General features: G+C 40.7%; 1 protein-coding gene across 27 annotated transcripts in view; it reads right to left on the bottom strand.

Moving 5' to 3' along the window:
- The window catches only part of LOC144591791 (receptor-type tyrosine-protein phosphatase delta-like), a 1768335-nt gene that overhangs the window by 536306 nt on the left and 1219089 nt on the right, over positions 1–12940 (bottom strand). The gene's annotated exons all lie outside the window — the stretch shown is intronic.

The following is a 12940-nucleotide window of genomic DNA, read 5'->3' as shown; positions in this document are numbered from 1 at the left end:
GAGCTCAGCCCAACCCTCCTCCCCGCCGCTCTCAGCTAGACCCAACTCCAGGCGGCTGCGGGTTTCTGATCAGCCCCAGCGTGGGATGAAAGCAGGAGCGACGACTACCCTGTCCGATATTTCCTTGTACACTGACCTGTAGGGTTTTAACATCCCGACACACTAAAAGCACACACTCTCGGAGCTGCACGATTGCCACCTAAACTTGAAACAAAGCAACATTTGGACGCGCGTAAGAGATTAGTTTGCATTCAAGCAGCGCCAAACCCCCCTCAAGAACCTTTCCCCGGAAGATCTCCTGGTAGTTATTAGCTTGAGTCGGAGTAAGAAAGGGAAGTTAGTGAGAGAGCTGCGAGTGAAGGCATGCATACTTTAGAGGAGGAGAGAGCTCTGGTCGTGGAGAGAGATTCATTCCGGAGTTGTGAGCTCAGGCACTGAAGAAGGGGATGCCAATGGAAGATCAATTAAATCTCGGGAATGTCCTCGGATCCAGAGTGCAAGGAAGAAAAAGTGATTGTAGCAAGTTGGGAGACGAGAGGGTGGCGAGGACTGAGGTCATGTGCTGAATCTTGAATTTTAACATCACGACCGACCAATGTAAACCAGCAAGGAATGAAGCGGTGAATAATTGACCTTCAATGGGTGTTAAACGATGGACAGCAGAGATTTGGATGGAATTTATGGAAAACGGGAATAGCCAGTTGGAAAAATGGAAGAGGGGTTCAGATGCAGGGCAGCTTGGAGATGGGAACTCTAACCGTGGTTGAATTCGGTACCACATTCAGAAGTCCATTCAAAGGTTAAATAAGAATTCAAGGTTGGCACTCGTCTATCTCGCCCTCAGGCAGTGGAAAGAATATCAAAGTGTCACAGGGATGCACAATACGGAAATAGGTGAAGGAAGGAACCGCAGATGCTGGTTTAAACCGAAGAAAGAGAAAATGCTGGAGTAACTCAGCGGGCCAGGCAGCATCTCTGAAGAGAAGGAATGGTGACGTTTCAGGTCGAGACCCTTCTTCAGACTAGTCAAGGGAAAAGGAAATGAGAGATATAGACAGTGATGCAGAGAGAGAGAGATAGGACAAATGAATGAAAGATATGCAAAAATGTAACGACGATAAAGTAAAGAGGCCATTGTTAACTGTTTGCTTGGTGAGAACAGGAACCGGGTGCGACTTGGGTGGGGGAGGGATGGAAAGAGAAGGAGTGCGGAGGTTACTTGAAGTTAGAGAAATCAATATTCATACCACTGGGCTGTAAGCTGCCCATGCAAAATATAAGATGTTGTTCCACCAATTTGCGATTAGCCTCGCTCTGATAATGGAGGAGGCCTAGGACAGAAAGGTCAGTGTGGAAATAGATCCTTCAGTCAGCTCACCAAGTCCAGACCAACTATCAACCACCATTTACATGAATCCTACCCAAACCCGTTTTATTTCCCCCCACATTTGCACCAACTGCTGCTCCCTCGCCCCATTATTCCACTTATTTCCACACTAGGAATCTATATGCACAATTTTTTGGGATGTGGGAGGAATCTGGAGCATCCGGAGGAAACTCAAAAGATCACAAGTAGACTGTGCAAACACCTCACACACAGCAGCGGAAGGCAGGGTTGAGTCCAGGTCAATGAAATAGTAAAGAAGCAGTTTTACCAGCTGTTTCATTGTACCACCCAAAATTGTAATATGGGGTTAATACAGGACAATTGCACTGGGAACTGAAGACACAAGTTTCAGACTTTCTCATATTTATTTTAAAAAAATAATTGGTGGCCATTTCATTTCATCCAATCATGATATTAGACCTGATAAAATTATGATTTACAATGTATTTCACATGTGGTTTTTGCAAAAGAGTGGGCAAAAGAGGCGATTGAGGTGATATATCCATGCAGCCCTGACTGCTTGAAGCTCTTCCATTCCCCATTAAAGTTGGATCAAGTTTCCCCCGTGAGTCAGGATTGATCCAGACAGGTGTGGAGAAGTGATTGTGAAAAGCACCAGGTAGTTGCAGACATGTGCCTGCCACAAGTTGGTGCTAACTGTATTACTAAGATGCACATATGTTCTTCAATTTGCCATTTAGACTCCTTGATAGACAATCTTGTTCTCTTTCTTATGAAAATTTGCATTGGGGTATGAACATTGAATTGTGATGTGAAATGATATTGTTGGAAACTGACCCTGGAGTTCAACCAACAGGAATGCAAAAAAAAACAATAAGTTCAATGCATATTCATTCTTGTATATTGTCCTTCTTACAGACATGTACAATGGGTTAACCTCTTTCCAGGGATAACTGTAAAGGCACTGATCAAAATATCTATTCGAAGAGAAGCCCATTTTGGAAGGGTTATTTGCTACTGGGAAATTATGCAGCATATTAGCCAGATTGTCAATCAACATTTTTTAAAACAAATCACTGGAGTGTTAATATGAAAGGAAACAGGGCCCCTGTACACTGTTAGGCTTTCTCCCAACATATTTTTCATACTTCACACTAAGAGCAAGAAGTCACTCTACAAAAGCAGACTTTCATTTCATTTGAAGCAATACTTACGGCCTAGGCATTGCATGAATGGGACACCAAGTCACAGAATTAGCATGTATTCTTGTTCAGTGTTATTTACAGGGTACTTTGACAATTAAACATTTTTGAAACTTGAATTATATGATAAATAAATCATCTGGTTACTTTAAGGCCTTTTAAAAAAAATGTTAAATATCATTTTGGGCATGACCACTCTGCCCTTCCATCCACAAAGTGATCAACATATCATTAAACATTAGGCACTAACACCATGTTGTCATATTGGGTAGTGCAGTGTCACAGCTGATAAACCTGCTGCCTCACAACTCCAGTGAGCTGGGTTCAATCCTGACCTCCACTGCTATCTGTGTGGTGCTTGCACATTCATTGATGTTCCAGCCAAAACGAATAATTATATTAATTTCCAAGAAGCATATCGCGAGAAGCACATGCCAGTACATCAATAATATAATAAATAATATAATAAATGTCTTCCGAACAACAAAAGTTTCCCACTCTTTTACTTTTGTGGGTCAGTGGACAAAATCTCTGATAAGTGTTTACACAATAAAGCCTTGTATCGTGATGGGCATACCAGCATTCACGTAGCTAGTACTTTCTTAGTGATCATGAAAACAATCTTTGAATAATATTGTGTTTTGGTCATTCCCAAGTTACTTGACAAGTGACTTTTGAAGCAGCCTTAAAGTAATCTTATGATCTTTTTCCATATAATTGAAGATTTAAGAGTGTATATTTGTTATACTATGTTCAAAAGATAAAATATATATTGTTAAAAGTACATTATAAAATTGTCTTTATCCTGAATTAGAAATTAACATTGATTATGATTATACTGTCAAAGAACTAATGATAAATTATAAACGAAGCAAATAAGGCAAAGGTAGCATTATTGACAAATAAAATGTTTCATTCAGTGTCGCAAGGTAAACAAATAGCCTGATCCACATCTGCCTCCAATTTTAGCATTTACATTATATATCTCGACAACGGAGGAGACCATGCAGGCTCTCGGAGCAATTCTTCCCCAGTTTATTTCCCATTGTTTCTCCCATTTTCTCAGACAAACCCATTAACAACTCCAAACACTGGGAGTAATTTACATCAGCCAATCATACTAATAAAGAGCATGCTTTTCAGAAACCCATGTGGTCACAGGGAAAATGGGCAAACTCATGCTAACAGTACCAGAGGTGAGAATTGAACCTGGTTTGTTGGAGCTGTGAGACATACATTCCTTCCTCTGGTTTTACAGTTCACAACTCTTCTATCCTTATTTGACACCTTTAGTTTTTTCCATCTCCGGCCTTTGTCCAACCATCGGCCTGTCAACACTCCCCCCCTCCCCACCTCACTTGTATCCACCTATCACTCACCAGGCTTTGTTCTATCCCTCCTCTCATCCAGCTTTTTCTACCCCATGCCCTCCCCACCGCAATCAGTATGAAGAAGGATCCCGACTCGGAACATCACCTATCTATCTTCTCCAGAGATGCTGCCTGACTCATTGTTAGTCCGGCACTTTGTGTCTTCTTTTGTAAACCAGCATCTACAGTTTCTGGTTTCTACACCTCCTGCAGAGCCATGCTGCAGCTCTGATGGATAACACTATAAATAGAGACATAAGGAACTGAAAATGCTACTGCAAATGCCAGAATCTTGCACAAAACAAAAGGGCTGGAGGAACTCAATGGGCCAGGCAGCATCTGTGGAGAAAAATGGTGTTTAGGGTCAGGACTTACGACAATCAGGCTGAAGAAGGAGCCCAACCAGAAACATTGCACAGCTGCTGCCTGATCCTGCTGAGATCCTCCCACACTTTGTCAGAGTCATAGAGCACCAATCAGGCTCTTTGGCTAAACTTGTTCATGCCAACCAAGATGTCCCGTTCAAGCCATTCCCATTTGTGCAAGCCTGGCCCATATCTCTCTAAATGTTTCCTATTCATGTACCGGCCATGTATCTGTGATATAACCTCTTATTCAACATATGCAAAGAAAAATAAACAAATCACCTGCGTATTATCCTATTGCTGACTGTAGGCACTTTACGAGTCCAGACCAACTACACATTACTACAATGTTTCTCAGATTTTATGAGGAAGTGAGTTTGATATGATATCTTCATTTCTAATTTGATTTCAACCTTTCAACCCAGTTCAGCATTGTTTCAGATTGAAAAAAAGACCAGCATTTATATCCTTTCATTCGGAATATCTCCAAATGTCTCATGGCCAATTAAATATTTTGGAAGTAAATATGGAATCATAAAAGCTCCCACAGTCAGCAAGAGGATAATAACCAGATGATATGTTTACTTTTGATGCATACATTCTAGGTGTAATCACATCACTATAACTCTTATCTATGACACTGTCATCCTCCTGGACTATCATGAGGTTGTCCAGCCACAGCTCCAGTCAAGAGCTGAAGGTATTGTAGTCCTTTGGGACACTGGAAATTTCCCTGACTTCCCACGCCCTGCAGGAGGAGCATTCCACTGCCATCCCGACGAAGACTTCCTAAAGACCGAGGAAGAAAGTCACTAAAACAAGACCTCACCTTCTGTCATCCTCTGCTCATCATCCTCACCGAAGCCTCTTAAGCTAAAGCTCAACACTTACCCTCAACTAGGCACTTGGACCTCATCGCGTGGATGCTACCAACAGGCTGCTCCATTATACCTTCACTCCTTCACATACAGATGACTAAATATTCTCCTCAACATCTAAGCAGCATAGATTAAGTATCTTTGGAGGACATGTATACGCGATGTTTTGTGTCGTGTCTTCAGACTTATTGTGGTGGTGGGGGGTGGGGGGGTGATCTGGAGGAGAGGAGGGCAGGACAATGCCTGGCAAGTAACAGGTGGGCAGGTGATGGGGGAGGGGGGGGGGTCATTAATAGGCGGATGGTTCGACAAATGCCAGAGACGAACATCAAAAAGAATGAGATAAGGATAGAAGTGTGAATTATTAAATCAGAGGAAAGGAATATTGATGGAAGGGAATGTGGGAGGGGAAAGGGAGAAATAGATGCAAATCCAGGCACAGGGAAGCGAGGGGGAAAGGGGGGTTGGCGGAGGGGTGAGGGGGATTTGTAAGTTAAATTCCTAAAATTGGAGAATTCATTATTCATATAGTGAGACAAAATGATTGAAGAATTGTGTAGGTGGGGTGGGGAGGGGGGGGGGAATAGATGCAAGTCCAGGTGGGGCATCAGGGAAAGAGATGGGGGGAGCAAAGGGGGGTTGGTTATGGAGTGGGGAAGGGGGGTGGGGGTGATTGGTTAGTTACCAAAAATTGGAGAATTCAATGTTCATACCGTTGGTTTGCAAGTTACCCAAATGGTGCTGTTTCTCCAATTTGTATGGCCTCATTCTAGCAATGGAGGAGACCCAAGACAGAAAGATCAGTATGGGACTGGGAAGTGGAGTTAAAATGGTTAGCAACTGAGAGATTCAGTAGGCTTTGACGGATCGGGTGCAAGTGTTTTGCGAGATGGTCGTTGCAGCTTCAGAATAAATTAAATCACACTCCCAATGTCGTTCAGACGAAATTCAGCAGAGTTAGTCATTGAGTAAGGGTGAAACCTTGCTTAGATTTAAAATAATGTTCAATAAATACTTCTAATTGCTATATGACAGAGTTTAAGTGTGGGTTGAGTTATAGCATATAATTCACGAACAAATAACATATATAACAAATCACAACAAATTGATCTTAACAGATACTCAATACATATAACTTAATGGATACAAACATAAAACCTATCCAACAATCGTAAGCAACTAAAACGATGTGCTTTACAAAACAGAGTTTGCAATTAGAATAGGTTGCTACAGTCAATTAATATCAGACGCCCTGGGAGCAGATCTCTCTGAACCAGCATCAAGCAGATCTGCCATGTCAGGCAGTCTGGTTTGCCAAAGTATATCAAACATGGAATGAATATGAACAAAAAATTAAGACCAGGAAAATGCAATTCGATCCTTTGAGCCTGTTCCACCATTCAAGATAATCATGGCTGCTCATCCATATTTAATACCCTGTTCCAACTTTATGACGGCCTGGATTCTTAATGATAGGTCTGGCAACCTATGTTTAGGTTTAGGTTTATTATTGTCAGATATAGTGAAAAGCTTAGCTTTGCATGACATCTAACCATACAATCAATTGAAACTCATGCACCATAGGTAGATGAAGTACAGAATATAGTTCTCAGCATTGTAGCGCTTCAGTTCCTCCGACAAAGTGCAATGTCCTCAAAGGGGTAGAGGTGAATCAAACAGTAACCTAGCGTATGGAAGGACCTTTCACAAGACTGATAATGGAGGGGAAGAAGCTGTTCCTGAGAGAAACTGGATAACGGATGGGAAGAAGTAGTTCAATATTCATCTCTGCTGATAGAGGCCATCTTAAAACTGCTTCAAGTCCCGGAGCTGTGACACTGCATAGTTCACCAAAATCAGGTCAGGTAAGCTGGTCAACCTGTGAAAGCCCCAAACACGCTTTGCTGACTGTCAAAGTTTATATAAGATAATTAGGGGATTGGACACATTAGAGGCAGGAAACATGTTCCCAATGTTGGGGGAGTCCAGAACAAGGGGCCACAGTTTAAGAATAAGGGGTAGGCCATTTAGAACAGAGATGAGGAAGAACTCTTTCAGTCAGAGAGTGGTGAAGGTGTGGAATTCTCTGCCTCAGAAGGCAGTGGAGGCCAGTTCGTTGGATGCTTTCAAGAGAGAGCTGGATAGAGCTCTTAAGGATAGCGGAGTGAGGGGGTATGGGGAGAAGGCAGGAACGGGGTACTGATTGAGAGTGATCAGCCATGATTGCATTGAATGGCGGTGCTGGCTCGAAGGGCTGAATGGCCTACTCCTGCACCTATTGTCTATTGTCTATTGTCCATCAAGCCTTCTCAAGGTTTCTGATATTCAGAATCACTTAAACGCCATTGAAAATAAACAATTAGCATTGTAAATAAAATTAATAATTTAAAACTGCAAATACTTATAAACACAAATCATAAAATGCAATTTAGCCAATTCTTTCTTTCAAGCAACTGCTAAATCCCAGTTCAAATCACAGTTCCTGCACTCGATCTAACCTGGCATGGGATCGAGAGCCAATTTCTCTGCACATACGTTTTGTATAATGATGGAGGGCAGATGGGAAATTATGGGCAGAGCTCGGTCAGTTAGCCCCATCCTTTATACTTGGGTGCAAGTGTCGAGGTAAAATCCACCACCATATCTTCACAAGAACATTAATGTAATTGTTGAAAAAACCACATCACCTGAGCCAGACACAGCCTGGTGAAACAGAGTTAGAATGAGCTGCAGAGTCTATAGCAGGGAAAGAGGTCTGCAGGCCCTCTTGGTCTATGTTGGAATTCAAGCCTCCTCCTGCTCCCTTTACTTAGTCCAATCATTATATCCATCTGCTCATATTTTCTTCCATTTTCACTGCATCAATTCTATTTATTAATCATGGACCATAATTAAGTTCTAATATATCTCTTTTCAAAGATATGCCCTCGAAATGAATCATTGTTTACTGGTTAGTCCACAGATACTGAATGGAAACAGGCCCTTTGGCCCATCGATTCCATGGTGACCATTGATTACCCATTCACACTAGTTCTATGTTATCCCACTTTCTCATACACTCCCTGCACAAGAGGGGTATTTTACAGAGAGCAATTAGCCTACTAACCCATTCTGGCCTTCTTAACCCAAGATTTAGGGGTTTGTGCATCTGCACCCCATTCCACTTGTCCCATGTAATCCATCTGTTCCTTAGCTTTATTTGGGCACATCACCAAAATCTGAGGTCTTGCTACTCTTTCCACCAAAATGTTCCAGTTTATCAATGGTGAGGTTCCTTTACCAATAACACTTCTACTCTATGAGGTTATCAATGCTTTCTTACATTTTGTGTCATTACTAAACAATCACTTCTCAGGGTTAACTGTTCTGCCTACCTCAACGATTAGAGGCGAAGAACCTAGTGTAGATAAACTTATTGGAGCATCCCTGTAGCATTCATGGGCGGCACGGTAGCGCAGCGGTAGAGTTGCTGCTTTACAGCGAATGCAGCGCCGGAGACTCAGGTTCGATCCTGACTACGGGTGCTGCACTGTAAGGAGTTTGTACGTTCTCCCCGTGACCTGCGTGGGTTTTCTCCGAGATCTTCAGTTTCCTCCCACACTCCAAAGACGTACAGGTATGTAGGTTAATTGGCTGGGTAAATGTAAAAATTGTCCCTAGTGGGTGTAGGATAGTGTTAATGTATGGGGATCGCTGGGCGGCACGGACTTGGTGGGCCGAAAAGGCCTGTTTCCGGCTGTATATATATGATATGATATGATGATATAAAGAAATGACTTGCACTCTCACATTCAACTTGTTGTCAACCATTCACCATTATGTATCTTTCAGTCCAGAGAACCATATCCCTTCCCTCTGTTCCAATATCATGTCAACATTTTTATCCAACCTGACAGTCTCTGAGATTAAAACACAAAGCGTTAGAGGTATTCAGTGGGTCAGGCAGCATCTGTGGAGGGAATGGACCAGTGACTTTTTGTATCAGGACTGTTCTTCAGATTGGCTGTAGTGGGGTAGTGGGGTGGGGGGGGGGGGGAGGGAGGGGGAGAGAAACCTGGAAAAGAGAGATGGGGTGGAGCATAGCCTGGCAAGTGATAGGTGGATACAGGTAGAGGGGGATGGTAGATTGGCAGATGGGTGGGTAAATGACAAAGGAGCAAAAGCATATTAGGTAAGGAGAAGAAAAGAAGTGAAATGTAAAGCCAGAAGGAGGGATATATGGGTGAAGTGAACAAAGGAGGGGAGGGGGTTGGAGTGGAGATAAAAGGAAAATGAGGGACTTGGGGATGGGAGAGTGAGATTGAATCTCTTTTGAGAGTGTCTTCCTAAAACCATTTTACAACTCTCTTCCTCATCCCTACCTTTGAAAACATTTTCATGTGCATGTTTTGTTACCACTCCCAATCTCTTCAAAGTTTGCCTCGTTACTTGTCTACTCAGTTCTTTCCCCACCACTGCCCCTCAGTAAAGCATCCTGTGACATTTTCCACATTGAGAAATTACTATCCTCCCTGATTGTTATTCAAGAAATAGCATTTTGCCTTCATTCTGAAAAAGCCAATGCTGTCTGTTTTTTTGTTGGAGAAATATAAACATTTATTTGTTAGCCATTGGTAGATTTGCTCTAACCTTTCTCTCCCTGATATTCAACCACATTGAGAAACCTAAATGGGTTTGAAGATTTTAGGATGCAAGCTTTGATATGTTCTGTCTTCCAACAACAATTACAAGAAAATGTTGAGTAAAGAAAGCCAGTTTCCGATGGTAAGCTCCTAGTGACCAAAATAACACCTTTGTGTTGGCTTGACTACTGATATTAGCTTTCAGAGAAGAAAAACTTGCATTAATATAGCACACTTAACAACATGAGTATGTCTCGGTGCACCTCATAATCAATTAACTGCCTTTCAAGCAAACTCACTGCTGTTACATAAATGTTGTCTTTTGCAGAAGTTCCAAATTTCTTCTTGCACATGGCCATGCACATTGTAAATATTCCAGTTTTATCTTAATTCACATCAATCATCAATCAGTATCCTCAGTTGTATGCACTTAACGTATGCATGCGGTAACGACTATGTGTTATACTTTGCTTTCAAAATATGGTTGCTTTTAAATGGATTTTTTTACAGTATATTAGAAAGTGCAGGCACCATTACATATACATAATTAGTGCAATAATCTGAGTGAATATCTATTCTGCTGTTTCTTCCTTCAGAAATGACACAATATGCTGACCTTTATCTTAACAAGGCTTTCAAAACTCTCCACCTTGTCTGGCCATGAAATTTCAACTGCTTAGTAGCAATGTTTAATTACAATTACAGTTATATTAATACAATAGTAATATTTATTTTGCACGATAAAAGAGGAAGTAAATGAAATAATGAAATACTGCCCCTATCACCCTTCAGAGCTTTTCTCGTTACTCGTCTTTGACTTACAAACAGTGACTCACGCAACGTAGAGTTATATAGACTCATATATAAGTGTCTATATGTCTGTTATTTTCTTATATATCTGTTAGATGCTGACAGACCAGCTGTCTATTGCCATGGATGAGTCCACTGCATATCCAATATCCATACATACACTCCAGTCCACAGTATAATTCCCTGTCGATTTAATCTCTCTTTGGGCCTGTTATTAATCTCATAAATTATAATAAAATAAAAAAGTAATAACATATGAATCTGAATCAGCATTGATCGGCCAAATTCTAACAGCATTCATGTTCAAGCTTTGACATGAACTCATCAGCATCATTAGATTAGAATTAGAGCATCTACTAAGAAGAGATAGCTCCATGTACGGTGAAATCTGCTTCAGGAATCCCAGGTTTTAGAGTGAATGGAAGAGATGCAAGTCATGGGAAATATTGTTGAAAACGTACTTCAAAATTAAATTGATTTTAATTGATTTTTAAAAAATCAAATCAAATCCTTAAAGTGAGCTGACTCTTTATCCCCTGAGCATGAAGTAATTGAATCCAACAGGAATACTTTACTGCCAAAGCTGTTTCATATCCATAATACCAAAAGTTGCTCTAGAGGTATTTCTCTCCATAAGATGTTATAAGTAACGATCAAATGCACTGAATAACAAACCTCCCTCACATATTTAGGAGATCTTGTCAATGCCTACACCTAGATTCAGTCATTATTTAACCAACTGATGCAGGTTCTGATTCATATGTTTTAAATTTTTTATTTTAATATGAATTATGTGAATTCGAACAAGCCCAAAGAGAGGTAAAATTTACTGGGAAAAATATTCTAGACTATAGTCTGTGTCTGAATTTTGGATATGTACTGGAAACTACCTTGCCTTTGATTCCCATTCTGCAATGGATATCCAGTATGGTAGTAATGTCTAACACATGTACAAACCATAAAAGTATATATAGTTGATACATCCAATCTTTCCGTTGTTTGCTCAGTACATAATAGCATGCAGTAATAGGTTACCTTTTATACACATTTTAGTACAGTGCATACAGATAGCACAATGGGTTAGTATTGCACCTCTGTAATTGCTTTAGTAAAAGGAGTATTCTTTGGGTCTTTTGATTTCATCTTTTGTCTGTCAACTAGCTTTTAACAATTTGTGTGAAAGGCTATCAAATTGCTTGGATCCTTGTTTCTTATCTTTTAAAAAAACACAAATTTTCAAAGCTTTCTTGGATCCAAAGAGGATGATTTCACACTTGCACCGATTGAATTCCATTTACCATTGTTTCGCCAATGTTTAAATTTGCCTTGGTCTCTTTCCAGATTCAACCACCCATTCATACTATCTGTGAACTCTCCTAACACTGGATCGTATTAAAAAATTGGATCCACAATCGTCCATCCCTTTACCCAAGGTATTCATAAAGAAAGAAGTTGAAGCCTTGGAAAAGTTACATGGGAAACATCTCATGTAGGAAGGAACTGCAGATGCTGGTTTAAACCAATAATAGACACAAAGTGCTGGAGTAACTCAGCGGGACAGGCAGCATCTCTGGAGAGAAGGAATGGGTGACGTTTTGGGTCGAGACCCTTCTTCAGACACGTCTGAAGAAGTCTGAAAAAGGATCTCGACACAAAATGTCACCTATTCCTTCTCTCCAGAGATGCTGCCTGTCCCGCTGAGTTACTCCAGCACTTTGTGTCGAACATGGAAAACATTACTTACCTATTCTTATTAAACAATGTACATCACTTTTATTCTTTCTCTTTGCCACCTGTCTCAACTCATTTCTAGACAAAGCAAAAGCTGCCTTGTATTTCATAGTTTCCAACATCATTGTGTCCGATACTTTCTTATGTGTGATTTTACTGAATGCCTTCTGAGAACCCATACAGTGCCAAGCATGTACACCTTCTCTTATCTACTTTATTTGTGAACTCACCAAAACACCCAACTAAATTAAACAGACATGGCTTACCCTTTCTGTTGAGTCCCTCTCTGATCAACCTACATCTGTTCAAATGCTCAGTCCATGCTGACAATTGGAAACTAAAATATTACTACAGGTATTAGATGCAAAATGAGCAGTGAGGAAACTTTATGGAAGACTCGATATGATAATAATATATCATTATATTCTAAGCTAATCACAGGTTTGAACAGTGACAGGTGAAGTCAATGCCATCTTCTAATGTTAAATTTGGTTGGAGAATGAGGGAATTAGAATACAAATAAAGGATTGTAAATGTATAATAGCAGATTTCACAGGTTTGCCAAAAAGTGAGACACTTATCCTTATGTGTAATCCTGCCAGTGACAACACTAT

Source organism: Rhinoraja longicauda, chromosome 3 (assembly GCF_053455715.1).
Source record: "Rhinoraja longicauda isolate Sanriku21f chromosome 3, sRhiLon1.1, whole genome shotgun sequence".
NCBI lineage: Eukaryota > Metazoa > Chordata > Chondrichthyes > Rajiformes > Arhynchobatidae > Rhinoraja > Rhinoraja longicauda.
The sequence above is the reverse complement of the archived record's forward strand: the minus strand, read 5'-3'. Positions and strand labels throughout refer to the sequence as shown.